The sequence below is a fragment of the Sphaerodactylus townsendi genome, linkage group LG12 (genome assembly GCF_021028975.2).
Source record: "Sphaerodactylus townsendi isolate TG3544 linkage group LG12, MPM_Stown_v2.3, whole genome shotgun sequence".
Taxonomy (NCBI): domain Eukaryota; kingdom Metazoa; phylum Chordata; class Lepidosauria; order Squamata; family Sphaerodactylidae; genus Sphaerodactylus; species Sphaerodactylus townsendi.
Genome location: NC_059436.1, coordinates 40416967 through 40436844, shown reverse-complemented (window position 1 = coordinate 40436844; position 19878 = coordinate 40416967).

The following is a 19878-nucleotide window of genomic DNA, read 5'->3' as shown; positions in this document are numbered from 1 at the left end:
GGAAAGATTTGTGCAAAACAGATCTAGTTCAATAGCTAAGGCAAATACTGGAAAATAGTCAGGTTTTTTTCTAGACATTCAAGAATGTTCTACCCCATTCCTGACAAAGCCATCTTTGCTAGCTGGCTTGGATTTTCTTTTCAAAAATAATGAATATAAATTGTGGTCTCTGTTGTTTCCTTGAGCTCATAAGCATCCTGTGTCTCCACCTTCAAACCGAATGCTTCATTTTCCCCCTCACACTGTGCAACTACTAGCATTTTCCCCTTCCCATCCTCCATCATGCATGAACATTGCTCTCCCTTTTACATTTTAAATTCTGAATTATTTATCAAGTGCCAAGGATGGTGAACGAGCAGAGGGAGGGAAAAGAAAGCAGCCAGGTTGGGAATGGGAAATTTGAAACTCTTCCCTGGTTCCTCATTTCCCTGCAATTTCAGAATCAAGATGCCACTACTCAGTCAAGCTGAAGACTTCCCTGCCAAATCAAGGCCCAAGGCTGCAAAATATTAACCTGTGGAAGAAAGCTTGGCACAAAAATCATTACCCAAATACAATCAAAGGGCTGTGCTGAATAGAGAAACATCTCTCTGCAGAGACATAAAATATAAATGCCCACACCCATCAATATAGATGCTTGCTTTTTTGCTTATAGGCAACATACTGCTTTCATAAGGCTTCCAAGTTGAATCAGTCTCTGAACATCAAACAGTCCATGGGTAACGCTACAACCAGTCTTGGAGACAGCAGTGAGAGGCTGCATGGCACTTTTTTTTTTAATGGAGACACGAAATAAACAATGATGACCCTATTTTGCTTCTCAACAGAGCCTCCTTATCATTATGACCTAATCTTAAAGTCTCCTACAAATGGCAAAAGTGGGATTGGAGCCATTGCAACACACTATGCACCACTATAACATATAACATGCAATCAGGTCATGCGACAAAACATGGTTTAATCATGGTCATTTCCGCACAACACAAATAAAACATTGTCAGGATGGGATAAAAAGCATTTTGAGGTGGAATTCTGCACAGTTTTTTCCCCAAAAAAACATTTTATTTCCAGTCTCAAAACGTTTTAAATTAAACCCCCTTTCTAGTGGTTTTTTTGGATGAAACGGTTTTTTAAAGGCTTATTTGTGTGCTGTCCCCTTAAGACATCATTGTGTGAGATTGCTGTGCCTGCAAAAGCTTCCTGCCCTGTTTCTGGAGCATTGCAGAGCATTTTTGGTTGGGGGGGGGGGGCATAATCTTCACAGCATCGGCCACAGATGACTCAGGGAACTGCAGCATGAGGCTATGAAGCACAAAGCACTGATTTGTCCACACTTGGAAAAAACAGGGAAAAACAGAAAATGGCAGCCAGGAATTGTTTGAAGCGGGTGAGCACAAACAAAAAAAGGGGAGTAATTGAAAAAGGTTTACAAAAGTTTTAGGAGATTTGCGCAGAATAGGCCAGTTATGACATCCGAATACAGATGTTCTAACAAACAGCTCCATCAGCAGGGCCATCTATGGGGGACTGAAGGGATTTCCTCCACATTTCAAGTTCTGTAAGACTAGCTTGCCACTTGGGGCAAGCTTTTTGTGAATTCCTAGCTTTTACTACCCAGATAATTTTTATGTAATATATTCAAAAAATTATGACTGCCTTTCTCTTAAGCATCCCATATAGGATCTCTAATCATGGAGATTTAATTTTACAATAAGCCTTCCTTCCAGAAATGTGTCATCCCTTTTTTTAAAGTCATCTGAACTAGTAGGCTTCATCACATCCTTTAAGTACCTATAAGGTCAAGAGAATGTTTAAAGGGCCTGTAATTGTACCACTATTGAATGTCAAAATGGCTTTCTGATGACTAAGACATGATAAAGGTTTTGCCCCAACTGAACTGGGCATGATTGGCACATTGTATTGCACTCTTCAAGAGGAAAATAACTTTGTGTAGAAGACCTGGCTGCCAATCTAAACAACTCTTCAACAACTCTTCAGTCATAAAAAACACTTTATAACTGTTATTTGTAATCTGGAAGCTTGACAGTACATTAATGGGTTAATTTTGACCACTAAGGAAGGTCATTTGGCCAAAACACATCTGTTTGGTAGGGTCAAAAAAGTGTCCTATTGGAGCCTTCTGTGTATTGCAAGTGTTATTTTGTATGAATGAGGTGAGCTACTTTTATGTGTGTGTAGATGATTTTAATGTGTAAGAAATATGTGTGTGGTTTTGACATCCAATAGTTGTACATTTGATCTGAGACTGCAAATGCCTTAGCAGACCAGGTGCTCAAGAGCAGCAGCAGCAGCAGCAGCAGCAGGCCACTGCTTTCACCTCCTGCACGTGAGCTCCCAAAGGTACCTGGTGGGCCACTGCGAGTAGCAGAGTGCTGGACTAGATGGATTCTGGTCTGATCCAGCAGGCTCTTTCTTATGTTCTTCTCATGTTCTTATTTAGTAGCCCTTTTAACATTTTCTTGACCTTCTAGGTACTTAATTCTAGTTTGGTTGGGTTAAGCTCGTTTTCATTCTTGTTTGTTCATTACATCTTTTGACAGGCTTATGGCGGCTTATTGAAATCAAAGCACAGGATTAAAACAGAATGCATAGTTAATTATAAGAGCAACAGGAACAAGATGCTCTGCCTTTGTAAGGCAATCTTTTACTGTTGCACATACATTTCTGAGGCCCTTTTTCCAATAAATGACCTCTTAAAAATCCAAGGTTAGAAACAACCCTTGAGGTTAAGGATGCCAGCTGTCTATCAGCAACCCCCAGGTACTTTTAGAGATGGGGCATGATGTCATACCCAGAAATGGTACCACAGCAACACTCTAGGACAGGGGTAGGGAACCTGCGGCTCTCCAGATGTTCAGGAACTACAATTCCCATCAGCCCCTACTAGCATGGCCAATTGGCCATGCTGACAGAGGCTGATGGGAATTGTAGTTCCTGAACATCTGGAGAGCCGCAGGTTCCCTACCCCTGCTCTAGGAATTTTCCAAACCTCTATGACCGTGGTGGCGAACCTTTGGCACTCCAGATGTTATGGACTACGATTCCCATCAGCCCCTTCCAGCATGGCCAATTGGCCATGCTGGAAGGGGCTGATGGGAATTGTAGTCCATAACATCTGGAGTGCCAAAGGTTCGCCACCACTGCTCTATGAGTATTGTGGCATCGCCATGACGCCACTTCTGGGTACATAACTGGAAGTTATGTCAGGAAAATGGCATTTCCCCTCCCATTTGCTTCTCACTGCTCCACCAAACAGCATCAGGAGCCACTATGGCATGAGATCTAGCAGGAGGTATAGACATAGACATACAAAACCCAAAAGTAGCCTTGATAGAGAAGGATGGGAAAGTGGAACATGAATGCAACCTTGCCTGTATTAGCAACAGGACAAAGAATATGCATAGACACACTTGCATGAATGCAACAATGCAGCCACCTTCAATTCCCCTCATCCCAACACATGAATATGCTGCCACAGGAGGTGGTGATGGCCACTAACCTGGATAGCTTTTAAAAGGGCTTGGACAGATTTATGGAGGAGAAGTCGATCTATGGCTACCAATCTTGATCCTCCTTGATCTCAGATTGCAAATGCCTTAGCAGACCAGGTGCTTGGGAGCAGCAGCAGCAGAAGGCCATTGCTTTCACATCCTGCAGGTGAGCTCCCAAAGGCACCTGGTGGGCCACTGCGAGTAGCAGAGTGCTGGACTAGATGGACTCTGGTCTGATCCAGCAGGCTAGTTCTTATGTACTTATGAAGTGTTAACTCAAACAAGATTGAGCGCTGAGTGTCTATAGTGCAGTGGTGGCGAACCTATGGCACGGGTGCCAGAGGTGGCACTCAGAGCTCTCTCTGTGGGCACGCATGCACAGAGCTCGTCATGTGATAATAGTGCAATTATTTCAGGGAGATTATTAGCACTAAACCTAAGACCTAGTTTTGGGGAAGCAGTGTAGGTAACCCTGTTAAGCGCTGTTAAACCCTACTGATTTTCATGGGAAGAACTAAAGCGTGATCCTTTACCTGGGAGTAAGCTCGGTTGCTGGCAATGGGGCTTGCTTCTGAGTAAACCCTCCTAGGGTCATGATTCACCCGTTCGAAGCATTGCACAGTTGCTTTGAAGCAAAGAAACCGACTACCACCAAGCTTACTCCCGAGTAACGCACGCCTTGGAGCCAACCGTTTTTTCTATACTAAAACCCCAGTATTCAGGTTAAATTGCCATGTTGGCACTTTGCGATAAATAAGTGAGTTTTGGGTTGCAGTTAGGGCACTCGGTCTCAAAAAGGTTCGCCATCACTGCTATAGTGGAAACAAAGAACAGAAGGAAAAAGGAAGGGCTTCTTCACCCATTATAGAGTCTTCCTGGAAGCTCAGCAAGAAAGGCAGAGTATAAATGAAGTAAATAAATAATACACAAATACACTTACAGAACTAGCTGACACATAAGGTGGCGACGGCCAAAGACTTAACTAGCTTGAAAAGGAGATTGAATCAGAGAAAAGAGGTCTATCTAATACTTTGCCAATGTCAGCGAAATGGAATCTCCACATTCAGATGCAATATAGATCTGAATATCAGATACTGAAGGCAAACAGGAGAGCTGTTTGCCTTTGTGCCCTGCTTGTGCACTTCTCAAGGAGTATTTGGACAACTACTGTTAACGGGTTGCCAGACAAAATGAGCCTTTTCCATCATTTAACAAGCTTCATCTTACAAGTTGCTGATTAAATTTCACAAGAATACTTGTGGCAGAGGCATCCCAGCCTAGGGACATGGGGATACCGGGCGCATGCCTTTCAGTCACATGGGGGCGCCTCCAGCTGAAAGGCCAGCATCGATCCCTTTCCCCAGCCTCCAGGGATGAGGGGGAGCTCTGCTCCGCACCCCCTGCCCAGCCCTCTCACTCCCCTCTCCTTGGCTCCCTGGAGCCCAGCTGCTGCTCTCCCCGGAGCCTGGAGAGAGAGCATTTGCCAGCCTCCAGGACATGCTTTTATAAGCATGGAGGCTGGGGGCGGAGCTTGGGGTGGGATCATGCCCCCCAAACCCCACCCCCACCTTCCGTGCTTATAAAAGCACTTCCCAGCAACTGGCAAGCGCTTCCTCTCCAGGCTCTGGGGAGAGCAGCAGCCGGGTTCTAGGGAGCCGGGTGGGGGGCTTGAGGGCATGGCCACACCCCTGAATGGGGGGCACCCAGAGACCTAGTTGTCTCCAGGTGCCATTTTCCCTCAGTATGCCTCTGACTTGTGGTTTAGCAGCAGTCTTCTGCAAAAATTTTAGGACATAAGAACATAAGAACATAAGAACAAGCCAGCTGGATCAGACCAGAGTCCATCTAGTCCAGCTCTCTGCTACTCGCAGTGGCCCACCAGGTGCCATTGGGAGCTCACATGCAGGATGTGAAAGCAATGGCCTTCTGCAGCTGTTGCTCCCGAGCACCTGGACTGTTAAGGCATTTGCAATCTCAGATCAAAGAGGATCAAGATTGGTAGCCATAAATCGACTTCTCCATAAATCTGTCAAAGCCCCTTTTAAAGTTATCCAGGTTAGTGGCCATCACCACCTCCTGTGGCAGCATATTCCAAACACCAATCACATGTTGCGTGAAGAAGTGTTTCCTTTTATTAGTCCTAATTCTCCCCCCCAGCATTTTCAGTGTATGCCCCCTGGTTCAAGTCAGAGCTTGATATCATGAATTCCAAATCCAGTTTCTTTTTTAAAAATCTATCTTCTCTAAATGCCAGGTGTGTCCTGAAAAACAACCTGGGGACATTTTTAGAGATCATTGTCTTTAATATTTTGACATCTTTTTAAAGGCTAGTTCTAAGATTTTCGAGGAAGGAAGGAACAGGCTCCTGACCACTTATTGAAATAAGCTGCGCATCCACAGTCAAAGCACAGGATTAAAACTGAATGCATAATTTAAAATTCCTCTTGAATGACAGTTTTAATGAAAGATATTTTGGCACTGAGAAAATTAGCATAAATGATCAAATTGCTAATCTCGTTATCCCAGTCAGTATGCCATGTTAAAAATAGGAAGGTTTAAATATACTGAAAGAAGCATTCTTCCGTGTCCTTTCAGAGAACTTGTCCCTCAGTATGAAAGATCCCTTCTTTTTTTAAAACCCAGCAATTAAAAAGATGGAAATCGAGATGTGGTTACTGAAATATGCTGGAAGGATCCAGGGCGAGGGAACAGTTGCCTACCCTCGCACATAGTCCAGTGAGACATCATGGTGGTATCTAGCTGTACGTATTGACAGGTCCTCCCAATTAATGTACAAAGGAAGGGATTTTTGCATGAGTGGGTGTAACCCCCATGCTCAGAACAGTTGACCCAGAAAGGGGTGGAGACTCAAAGCTGCAGAGCTCATGTAGTTTGGAGGAGACAAGGCTACCAGACTCGGACCTTGATTTGTATAAGCCCTTAACACCTTGTTAAGGGCTTTTTTTTGTGGTTGTAATGGGTGAGAGTTCTCCTGGAAATCTTCATCATGTTGAATCCTGTTCATCAAGCCCTTGGAGTCTTCAGGAGCCAACCCACTTGCAAAGAAGAATTGGACTTGGCAGTATCAGTAGACTGTAAATATAAGGACTTGAAAATGCAACCTGAACAGGACCTTGAAGTGTGATGTTAAATGTTGATGTTATATGTTATATGTTAAGAAAGTAAACAATTTTGTTTTGTTTTTAAATTTGTTGTTGCAAACTCATTCCATGTTCTGCCCCACAGAAGCCACAGATAGAGGTTACATGGGGTCCCTGGGTCCTTCCTTAGCTTTGTATGCCCCACTGTTCAAAGGAGCTTTCTCCCAGAGGAGTTCTGTCCAGGAAGGGAATCAAGCAGGGCAAAGTAACTCTTGAAGCAACAAAGCCCAGCAGGATCAATCAGGTGAAGGGAAGGGGGGAATCAAGTTCCTTTCATGTCAGTCTTTTCATCCTTATCTTTAAAGAGTCATGCACACGCAATATAAAAAAATGCCATACACACATGCCATATAAAAAAAGGCAGACAGATGAACACGCATGCATGCACATTTACAGTGCAATCCTGAGGGCTGCCCACACCACAATAGCTGGCCAGCAGTGTAACTTTGGTGCCACTATTCTGCTTCCTACAGGGTTTGGTCAGGCAGCAGCTGACAGGAAGAAAACAGGATGCCACTGCATCCCATCCAGTTGTTGTGGCAATGGCTAGTTCAGTAACTCATAGGCAATGGCTGGGCCTTGACAGACAGGGCAGGCAGAGCCAATTAGGGCCAGCAGCCACAGAGGCCTAGCCCAGCACTCATCACAGCCCAGGGGAGGGAAGGAGCATGGTCAAGAAAGCCGGCTCTATGTTCATGGCAAACACCCCCACTCCCTTGAAGGGACCAAGTCTTGTCAGAAGTTCCCAGGTGGCTGTCAGAGTTGCCAAGGACCTCAGCAGTCCCTCTCCCATGAAGGTCCCAAGCAGGTTCTCAGCCCTCACAATGCAAAGAATGCCCTCACCTTGGTAGGAGCACTGGGACCTGTCAATCCAGACAAACAATAGAGCCCTGATGAAAAAAAATAGCTGACAGTCAAGGGGACGTATATAGAGCATGACTGACAGACCACATTAGATAATGAATGGTCCCTAGTTCAGTAACTCATAGGATGAAGGATACCTTCTATGCTGCCCATTGCTGAAGCTAAACTGGGCAAAGGCCCTCATGCACACCTCTGCCATCTGCTTCTTTGTAGCAACATCTCACCAAATTAGAGATATGAATTGACAGCATACCAGATTCAGAGACCTTTATTAGGCATCAGGATGAAATACAGATAGAACCAGTGGTGGGATCCAAAAATTTTAGTAACAGGAATCCCATGGTGGGATTCAAACTGTGGCGTAGCACCAATGGGGCTGGGTGGGGCATTCCTGGGTGGGCTGTGGCAAGGACCCAGCCGCTGCGCCAGTCCTTGGGCTGGAAACGAATGCACGCAGGCGCAGGCTGCCACGCACGCCAGTGCACCTCCTGCTAGACTGCTTCAAGTTCTGCGCATTACTGCTGAGAGGAGGGGCGTAACTAAGGCAAAAATCACGTGGCAAAATCGCCAATTAGTAACCCGCTCTCGGCACACACAAATAATTAGTAACCTACTCTCGAAAATCTGTGAGAACCTGCTGGATCCCACCTCTGGATAGAACTGTGTAGTAGCATAATCAGAGTACAAATTGAAAAAGAATGACAGTATACCAACAGCAATACCTTGGGAACGTTTTTTCTCATGGAAGAAGCTATCAAAATCCATCCAGCATGGCAGACAACCACATTTTAATCCAGACATCAAGTCTCTCCTGTAAGGAATCTCAAGGCGGCTTACAAACTCCTTTCCTTTCCTCTCCCCACAGTAGATACCTTGTGAGGCAGGTGGTGCTGAGAAAGTTCTGAGAGAACTATGACTAACCCAAGGTCACCCAAAAAACTTCATGTGTTAGATCAGGGGAACAAATCCAGTTCACTACATAAGTGTCCGCCACGCATGCGGAGGAGTGGGGAATCAAATCCAGTTCTCTGGACTAGAGTCCTTCCGCTCTTAGCCATTATACCATGCTGGATAAGGGAGAATGGCTAAAACCTCTTCCAGTGCACAGCTGTCAGCTCTGCACAACCAATTCTCCTTCAAAAGAAAAACCAATGGAAATCTATTCAAAGACATTGCCGCATTGTGTCTATTTTGGCCTCAGCATCCACTGAAAAGTGTTTCACTCAATTAAGGCAGCATTGGAAGACATGCGTACTCCATTTGTGGTGCTAGATCCCCAATGACTCGTTCACCCACCACACAGTGAAGATGGAAGCAGGAACTCCCTGTACAATTAGATTTTTATTCTTTTATTTTTATGTGTCTTATTTGGGAGCAGCAATGGCAGAGTACAGGAGCAGCAGTGGCGTAGGAGGTTAAGAGCTCGTGTATCTAATCTGGAGGAACCGGGTTTGATTCTCTGCTCTGCCGCCTGAGCTGTGGAGGCTTATCTGGGGAATTCAGATTAGCCTGTGCACTCCCACACACGCCAGCTGGGTGACCTTGGGCTAGTCACAGCTTTTCGGAGCTCTCTCAGCCCCACCTACCTCACAGGGTGTTTGTTGTGAGGGAGGAAGGGCAAGGAGATTGTAAGCCCCTTTGAGTCTCCTACAGGAGAGAAAGGGGGGATATAAATCCAAACTCTTCTTCTTCTTTGTATGCTGAAGGTACCAGCCTCAGTCTCTGGCATCATGATTTCAAGGATCTCAGGTAACAGATCTCAGGAAATCCCTTTCTCTGTCTGAGATCTTGAAAAGCTGCTGCCTATCCAAAGACATAATACTGAGCTGAACGGTCTAATTCAGGATAACGCAGCTTCATAGGCTGATCCCAGTGCTCTGTTTATTAAAGCTATTTTGTTGTATTAGTAGTCTTGTAACTTTATAACCATTTTGCCCGTTGGTTTTGCGTCATTTCCTCACAACCAAATTGGTTTCTGTTTGCCAAGAACAGCCACGTGAGCCCAAATGCGTGGCCCGCTGTGGAGAAAATATTACTCTGTCCCTTCCTCCTTAACACACATGTATACGCTCACCTTATTTAACTAGACAGTTTTATGAGGCTTCACTCCAGTTCCATATCATGCATTTTACAAGGCAATGTTCTTATTAGCACATTTTCAAGAGCTTACGCATTCCCTGAAGTGCCTTGTTTGGGGTTGGGGGGAGCCTTCTATAAATGAAATTATTAGCAAGGCTGTGGTTTTAATTGCAGAGAAATCCAGTCAATTTAATATTATGTTCCTCACTTTTCCCTGGTGGTAGAAAGCGCTGTCAGGTCACAGCCGACTTTATGTCAACACCATAAACACTGTGAGGCAAGAGATGTGGGAAGTGGTTTGCCATTGCTTGCTTCTGCAGAGCAACCCTGGATTTCCTTGGCGATCTCCTGTTCAGATACTAATCAGGGACGACCCTGGTTAGTTTCCAAGATCGGATGAATTAGCTTTGCTCTACTCATGCCAAATTAGCCTTGTAGCCTATGGACTGTGCAAACAGGTTTCTCTGCGTAGATTAAAATCTACAACTCAAATATTTTTCTTCCTGTTGCACCTCAAAAGGAAAATCATTGCAATATTATAAAAGGTATATTGATGACGCACTATATTGACCTGATATTGGAGCCAACACAAAGATGGGTCTTAACCCGCACCAGATGCAATGTGTTTCCATCAGCAATAAAGGAGGGGCGACTACTCTCTATACCAGTGGTGGCGAACCTATGGCACTCCAGATGTTCATGAATTACAATTCCCATCAGCCCCTGCCAATTGGCCATGCTGGCAGGGGCTGATGGGAATTGTAGTCCATGAACATCTGGAGTGCCATAGGTTTGCCACCATGGCTCTATACCATCCAACGAAAGATTCTGTCCGCACTGCCCTGAATCAAGTAGAAACTTTAAATCACACGATCTTCTTCTGTCCTATTCAAATATCAGATCTTTACTACCATAACCCACATACCATAAAGCACTAACCTGTCCAGCTGACTTACAAATGAACTTCTTAGCAGCAAAAAAACAGGAGACACTGAAAAAGACTGCTAAATTTCTCCTGCAAGTGATTGCTATACGGAATCAAGGAAAACAGAAGGGAACCCAACCTGTTTATTATTTACCCACTGCATCACCTCTATTTTTTTAATTCTGTATGCCTAATAAAGGTTATTGATATGATATGATAAAAGGTACATTTAACTTATTAAAAAAATAACTAGAATTGGTTATCAAAGTGCCTGAAAAATGAACCAGAAGATCCTGGTTTAAATCTCAATTTAGCTAGGAACTCTCATTTTTGAAACTGAGAAATGAAAGTCATGTACAGCAGGTCCTCAAAGTTCAAGGAAATCTGGGAAAACAGACCAGAATCACAGACTCTGCATTCAAGTCCCAATCTAATCCCTGTGCAAATCCTTCCCTTTATTCCTAGAAATGTGCTGGGGCTGGTCTTGCTAACCCAGGCTGAGAGCACATGGCAGTGACAAAGCTAAAACGCAGCCTTCACAGGCCCAGTTACCCACTGCAGCTATTGTAACCCCCATGCCCAGAATGGGTTGGCCCAGAATGGGTTGACCCAGTAAGGGGGTGGAGACTCGGAGCAGCAGAAAGGCTTGCAAGAGCTCTTTTGCAGAAGAACAAGGCTACCAGACTCGGACCTTGATTTCTATAAGCCCTTAACACCTTGTTAAGGTAATTGAAATATTGTTGGGAACTACTGGGAAGGTAGTTGTTGTTTTTGCTATGTTGTAAATGTTGGAGTTTATTGTTTCAGGGTTTTCTTTTGTGGTTGTAATGGATGAGAGTTCTCCTGGAGACCTTCATCATGTTGCAACCTGTTCATCAAGCCCTTGGAGTCTTCAGGAGCCAGTCAACTTGCAAGAAGAATTTGGACTTGGCAATATCAGTAGACTGTAAATAGAAGGACTTGAAATGCAACCTGAACAGAACCTTGAATTGTAAATGTTAAATGTTTTTAAAGTGTTATTTGTAAAGAGAAGTAAACTGTTTTGTTTAAATTTGCTCCTTTGCAAACTCATTCCAAGTACTGCCCCACAGAACCCACAAGCTGAGGTTACACTATACCTTTCCAAATCTTTGCAAAGCTTCCTTTCCCCATAGAAAACAGGTTTCCTTCAGCCAGCTTTTGCTGACACCTGCAGCAACTCTTTTGCTGATATGGGGTGCCACGGGAGATGCTGGAGGGAATCTTCTCTTGTTAATGCCCATTTATAGCTCGCATAGAATAAGACAGAGGCAAGAAGAATATGTCTGTCAGTTCTTTACAATGGTGGGGTAGGAATCACAGAATTTCTTGTTTCAGACTGCCTCTGTGGTTACCATGCAAACCATCTGCAAGCTTTGGCAGATGGAGTATTCCAAAATACACTTTCCAGGTAGGGCAGAATTTGTACTTGTATGGCTTTGGATCAAGCAGGGAGGCTGGATTAATATCCCACCTTTCTCTCCTAGGTCGATTCCGCACTTGCGTTATCAACCTAAGTTCGAGCTGCGTTCGACGTAAGTGCTCCGCACAACCACTGGGATCGACGTGGTTTTGTACCAGCTTCGCCCCGTGTAATGGTCAAATTTCCGACTCCAGTTGGGAACTACTACTTTTTCAGGGAACCACACTCGAACTCAGCTCGATTCCAGTAAAGTGCGGAATCTCTGGTGCCAGGAGTCCCCCATTCAGTCAATCACAGCTGAGTGTTTCGGGCATGCGTACAGCTGGCCAATCAAAAAACGCCACCTTCGTCCCTCCATTCCTGTGGCAGTTTTTTTATAACGTGTGTGGGGATAGACTGAACATGGCCGTAGAACAGTAGCCAATCGGAATGGAGCGGCGAAGAGGCACAGGATGATTCCGCCCTCTGAGCTGGGATCAAGCTGGTTGCAGTGGGGAACAACAATGGCTTCGACCTAGGTTAGTACCCTTCTCAGGGAACTGGGTCGAACCTATTTTACTTGTGTGCGAAATAGCCCCTAGTGGCTTACAAACTCCTGCCCTTCCTCTTCCCACAAAATTCACCTTGTGAGCTAGGTGGGGCTGAGAGAGTTCTGAGAGAACTCTGACTAACTCAAGGTCACCCAGAATGCTTCATGTGTAGCAGTGGGGAAACAAATCCAGTTCACCAAATAAGAGTCTGTCACTCATGTGGTAGAGTGGGAAATCAAGCCCAGTTTTCCAGATTAGAGTCTACCACTTTTAACCACGACAACATCCAAAAGGCACTTTTATGCTTTACAGTGGGCAAATATCAAGAATGTACTCTAGATGATAACAGGAAGCTATCCTGGGGCAAACAGTTGATCAACTGAAGCTCTGCAAAAGGCTGAGCTATTTTTTGGGGAATAGCTATTATAAATAATATTACATTTTGATTCCATCCGACTCAGCCTTTCCCCACTATGACCTGATGATGACTGAAACCAAGCCTCAGTTCTAACACCTCAGACCAAATTCAATAGTGTATGTGCACCTGAGCTCCATCTCAATATCTGAGAGCCATTATGGTAATGGAGAGTGTCAGTATAAAATTGGAAAGATCAGGTTCAAATGACTATTCTATTGTGAAACTCGCCGGATTAGGAATGGGTGGGCCATGTCCAGATGCCGGACCCCTCCCTTCCCGCCCTTGCATGCCACCCCTCACTCACTCCCCTCCCCTCCCTTGCATGCCACCCTTTGCATGGTACCCCTTCCCCTCCCTCTCTCCTGAAACACGGACCATAACCCTAGTGAAGAAGGTCACAGCTGTGGCAGACATCTTCAAGAGGAGGTTTATTACAGCTGGAATCAACTGACTTATGTGGGTTTTATGGACTGTGCGGCTATAGACTGACAGTTTTGCTCCTAACTTCAAGGGCATGGATAGATGTGGGTGAAATGTTAGGAACAAAAACTACCAGGTCACAACCGCACAGCCTGGAAAACCCACAACAGTCACTGGGTTATCTTGGACCAATTACTCTCACACCAACCTTCTACCTTATAGAAAGAAAAGCACAAATATACAGGAACTGTAAATAATAAGACACGTATAATGAACTTTTACAATGTCTATTTCACTTCGTCAAACCAACTGATAGCCCAGCTTTAGACCTAGATATGCCATCTTCTCAACCAGAAACACTTGCATCTCTCTGCTCAATCAATCACCATCACTGGCATTAGAAAAACTGGGGTAGCTTTGGGCAAATCACTACACAATCATAACAGAAGTGAGGACAGACTTCAAAAGGCATTTGACAGCCTGATGAATGAAAGGCGTCCTGTTCATAATAGGCTGAATGGCATTCAAAAACAGAGCTGTGCAAAATTCTGGAGTTTATAGGGACTCAGGAAGGGGTAGGACCAATGATCACAATGAGATGTGGCAACCCAGATACGTCTAGGCTTCTGGTGCTTAGTAACAGCGGCTGCTTTTGACTTTGATCTGTCCAGCTGAGAAGAATGTCAGTACAAAAACAGGCCCTAGGAAGGCAAAACAAAGCTGAATGCTCTTTGCCTAGGGATGGAAACATTAAATGATGATTTGCACGTATGTGTCAGAGCTGGTAAAATGAATGCATAATCAAAGCACTATCCAGATGGCTGGCAGAAAGGTGCAACCAAACAGACAGACTGTGCAGTCAGGCACAGGTACTAGGAAAACACCTCAGTCTTTACTCTGAAGATAAGCTGCTCAGATGGAAGGAGCTTGTGTAGACTTGGGGTATTTCTAGGGCAGTGGTGGCGAACCTTTGGCACTCCAGATGTTATGGACTACAATTCCCATCAGCCCCTGCAAGCATGGCCAGTTGGCCATGCTGGCAGGGGCTGATGGGAATTGTAGTCCATAACATCTGGAGTGCCAAAGGTTCGCCACCCCGGTTCTAGGGCAAAGCCTAAGAGGTCTCTAGAGGTTTGCCACAATAGAGAGCTTCTCACACCCAATCCCCGCCCCGATATCACATATGAAGCTGCCTAGAAGGAAATCCCACCTAGACCAATTCATTGGTTTCTCAAGTGACACAAACAGCCAATGAGAAGACTTTTCAGATACCTTATGGTTGCTGAAGGAAATGTAATGATATTCAGAGCAGGGGCATCAACATTTTAGCCATCCACCATTCCTGTATCTTGAAGGGTACTGTCAGGCTGCGCCATTATCGGCCTGCCAGAGCGCACGTCTCCAGAGCGGCAACAGCTGGGCATGCCATCTCCGCCGCCGAAAGGCCATGGAGCCTCTTTCCTTTGTTCGCATGTAACTAGTTCAATAGAGCTTACTGAGTACTTCTTATCTTTCTTTCACAGGGAGTACCTCGCCTTTCCCAAAAAAATGAATCTGTAGTACTGTCTTTCTCTGTCTTTCTCATGCTGATATTGGGGGAATGCAAAGGTGGGGGCTTTATGGGTTGAACCAAACTGTAACCTTAAGGTATATACTGGGGCCAGGGAGTTTGAATCTCAGATTCAGCTACCTGGCCGTTGGGCTGACACAGTTCTGATTAAAGCTCTTGAACCTTTCCTGAGTCTTGTCATTGACTGGAGTACCAGACCCTTACAGGTACCTTGCTTTATTAACAGATATTAAAGACACAGAAGCAAGCAAGGTTGGATTTTTCCTGGTTTCCCAACCTAGTGGAGGCAAGTGGAAGTTCATACATGCTAACCCAGGGCCCCTTCCACACATGCAGAATAATGCACTTTCAATCCACTTTCCGCAACTGTTTGCAAGTGGATTTGGCTATCCCGCACAGCTACAAAGTGCATTGGAAGTGGATTGAAAGTGCATTTTTCTGCCTGTGCCAAAGGGGCCTGGGAAACTTACTCTTGAGATACCAAAGGATCATGTGCCAGTACACAGGCAGGAAAGGTAGTAAGAAACTTTGTAGCCTAAAAACTGGCATGTATTCTCGTATTTTGCTGGATTCCCACAGCTTAGGGCCGTGGTGGCGAACCTTTGGCACTCCAGCTGTTATGGACTACAATTCCCATCAACCCCTGCCAGCATGGTCAGGGCCTGGCAGGGGCTGATGGGAATTGTAGTCCATAACAGCTGGAGTGCCAAAGGTTCGCCACCACTGGCTTAGAGGATCTAGTCTCAAGCAGCAATAAACATATCTTTGTTGATACCACAGTTGTATGAAAGCTTGCTGGGCAAACAGCCACCTCTGAAGAAACTTATGAGGTCTGCCTTCTAAAAGGCAGACCTCTGTATTCAAGTAAGCCAAGCGCTATTAAATAAACAGGGAGGGAAAAAACCATTTCCTCCCTTATCCCTGCAGGCAATTATCTTATGCCCTGAAGCATGAGATTTGATTATGGCTCATGGTCTGTCTTATGACAAGCCCAAACATACCATTTTTTTTAAAGGTAGGGATTTGAGTCAAGGCTTTTAGGATCTTCTCTGAGAATCATTTTGGGGGAAAAGAAATGTATTTGGAGATAGGGAGAGGCACAGGGAGTCCCCTCAGGATTTGGACCCATTTAAGAGGATAAGTAATCCCAGCAACAGCAGCTAAAGATGTATAAGGAGTGCTTCCCTAAGTCCCTTTAGAAAGTGGCACACGGTAAGTGAAGGCTTATTTCCCAGCAGAGCAGATGTCCTGTCTCATTTCTCAAGCTGCATCACTTGGTAGAGATGGCTCATTTCTTAGTTAAAAAAACAACAGGAAGATGAAGAGGAAAGTATTGATTTCTGTCTACTGAACATGCTGGTAATTGACGAGGGGCAACACAAACTCACCTCATCTCGGGTCAACTAAATATCACAGGGTTTTTGCAAGGCTGTGACAAACATTCGTTTCTCATAATAAAAGGAATTCAAACTCTTTTTTTTTTCCCCTTGCTGAAAATGTTTTATTTGTGCTGTGTGGAAATGGGCAGAAATAAACACATCTCAAAATGGCTTTGCAGATGCCAGGAAAAGAAAAAGGTCAGTGCTTTCTATTCACTGGTCTCTTTAACGTCTAAAACCAAATGTTTCACTTTCCCCCCCATCCAGTTGGACATGATAGTTTCTCTGCAATGGGAGTTCACGCATCCAGTGAGGATGGGGAAGCAGATATAGCCAGCTTTGGACTTTATGGAGAAAATGTGAAAGGTGAAGTATATATGCCCTAACTGTTCCTGTTCTTATTTTCTGGTACCTGTCCCCGGCACATTGGTCGATTCCGCACAGCATAATTATACTGAGTTACATTCGGTATTTAAAAATCCAAGTCTATTTTATCCCAGTTTCTCCCTTCGCATGGATGCCCATTTCCATGAAGGAATCAAGTTAAGACCGGGAGGAAATACTCCAATTTCTTTCGCACGAGCCCAGCTTTTTTTGATTCTACAATGCAGATACAGCAGGCATGCTTGAACATTCCTGGTGTGCTGCATTCTGATTGGCTCTCCCCCTCCAAAGGCAATGCTTCTGATTGGCGGATCCATAGCAACCACAGGAAAACCAAGCAGGGCACACACACCTTTTCCCTAGCTTTGGAAAGGAGCCAGTGCAGTAAACAACACGGCAAGCACATTGTGCTATACAAAGAAAAACTTTTGACCAATACTGGGCAGAACACTATGTCCTGTCCACATTTAAAGGTGTGTGAGAAACCACAGCATGAGACACTCACACGCACACACCCCGATACACCAAATAACATTTGACTGGTCTTTGGGGCTGTCATGGGGTGAGAGCATCCTGCCAGGCAGGCACTTCCCCATCCTTTCCCCCCTCCCCAGGACCCCGTTCGGAATGTGAGTCTGGAGTTGCAGGGCTGGGGTCTCTGGGCTGTGGCTCAGCTAGCAAGCAGTGCTTGGCAAGTGCTCGTGCTTTCCCGCATGGGCTTGCTTGCCTGGCTCCCAAAATAGCTTCCCAGCCACTCCCAGGATCCCATTGGGAACGTGAGCCCAGAGCTGCAGGACTGGCCGGGCTGCAGCTCGGCTAGCGAGCAGCGCTTGGCGAGAGCAAGTAGGAACATGGCGAGCGCTCGTGCTTTACCGCATGGGCTCGCTTGCCTGGCTCCTGGAAGAGCTGTCAAAGGGCAGAAAACTTGCTTGGGGAGTGTTTCAGAAAGGGTGGGCTGCAACTCAGCAGAAATGAAACCGACATGATGTAAGGCGGGGAGATCAGGCGGTGGGGTGGGAAAAATAACTCGGTTTTGCTCCCGTAGCATTTGCACGGAAGTGGATTCAATGTGGGATTTGGGGGGGGGGATCACGATTTTAGCGGGTTTTGAAAAACCCGGAATGAGGGAACTATCATGGGACAAACCCACTTTAGGATCAGGAACGGTGCGAACTTCTTGGCAAAACCGGGATATTTCCCTTGCTCAGCCTGGGATATTCGGACTGTGCGGAATCAACCATTGTGCCCCTGTTTTGTTTCTGTTGTTGCCTTATTGAAATCTGTGTTAGTGCCAGTTACTTCTGCTGCCATTTTGCAGGCCCCAACTCCTTTCCAGGAGGTTTTAGCAATTACTGTTCTGAGTTGAGATGGCAATATTTACAACCGCAACATCTGTTGTTATCTAGATATGGCCCTGCAGCACCGAGTGTCCCAGAATCTCCCTTACAATAAAAACCTACAACATTTTTAATAAATATTTGATGTTAATTAATAAAGATGATATGCAAAATCTCAAAAATGAATGGAACAAGAAACTAGAATGCCCTATTTGGCCAATGAATTGGGATAGGGGCAACATTTTATACCTGTTGTTTCCATAGATTTTAAACTGCAATTTATTCAGCAAAAAAATTGTTCAGGATAAACCAGACACCATCACAACTTTATAAAGGGCTAGGTAAAGTGTCTTATTGCTGGCACTGTAATTTACAAGATGTATCCCTTAATCATATGCTTTGGGCCTGTCTAGTCATTTGGTCTTTGGGGGAGGGAGTAATTATTCATACCAATTTTGTATTAGAATATTCACTGAACTTTGAGAATGCCTATGTACTTTTAAAGGATTTGCCTGCCTTCTGGAGACTGATGGTCAACAGAAATGGACCTTCCATTCTCTAACTGTGGCTAAAAGACTTATACAACTGGGAAAATAAACACCACCTCTGGTAATCCTGTAGACTGAGAACTTTCTAACTTTATCAGCACTAGCTTGGTTTAGATCTTTATCAGAATATGTTGCCACAGGAGGTGGTGATGGCCACTAACCTGGATAGCTTTAAAAGGGGCTTGGACAGATTTATGGAGGAGAAGTCGATCTATGGCTACCAATCTTGATCCTCCTGAGATTGCAAATGCCTTAGCAGACCAGGTGATCGGGAGCAGAAGGCCACTTTCACATCCTGCATGTGAGCTACCCAAGGCATCTGGTGGGCCACTGCAAGTAGCAGAGTGCTGGACTAGATGGACTCTGGTCTGATCCAGCAGGCTCTTTCTTATGTTCTTATGAGTGTATGGCATATAGATGACAATGATGTATGGACATTTGGACCCTTAATTTAATCTGAGAAAGTTTAGGGAATACGACAGGACAGTATGCTTTCTCTCCCTATCCCTCGGACATCTCCCTTCCTGGAGCTATTCTTTTCCAAGTGAGATCAAATTTTTGTTTGCATGTATTTCTAAGAAAGAAAGAAAGAAAGAAAGGAAGGAAGGAAGGAAGGAAGGAAGGAAGGAAGGAAGGAAGGAAGGAAGGAAGGAAGGAAGGAAGGAAGGAAGGAAGGAAGGAAGGAAGGAAGGAAGGAAGGAAGGAAGGAAGGAAGGAAGGAAGGAAGGAAGGAAGGAAGGAAGGAAGGAAGGAAGGAAGGAAGGAAGGAAGGAAGGAAGGAAGAAAAAGAAAGGAAGAAAGGAAGAAAGGAAGAAAGAAAGAAAGAAAGAAAGAAAGAAAGAAAGAAAGAAAGAAAGAAAGAAAGAAAGAAAGAAAGAAAGAAAGAAAGAAAGAAAGAAAAATTGTTAATACAGCCAGCAGTAATAATTCCATCCATAAACAGCACTACACAGCATGAAAGAGAGAGAAAACTGGTTAAAAAACAAGAACTAATGGGTCTGTGACAGATCTTAGCAGCAGGCAAAGGCAGAAAAGCCAGACTCAAGTTTTAATCGCTCATAAATCCTGTGTGTGGGTGAAGTTAAGAAGGCAGTCAGAGATTCTGGCAGGATTAGAAAGAATTCAGCTCTGAGTTCCAGAGAGATCAGACACATTCAGTGGCCGCTTTCCCGCATCGGTGACCAAAGCAGCGACGCTGATGACGCCGCGAAATTGCAGCGCATCCCAAAAAAAAAAGCGCTTCACACAGACGAGGCGAGATACGCGGTGATCCGCGAGCCCCGCGAGAAATGTGACCGGTTCGCGACGAA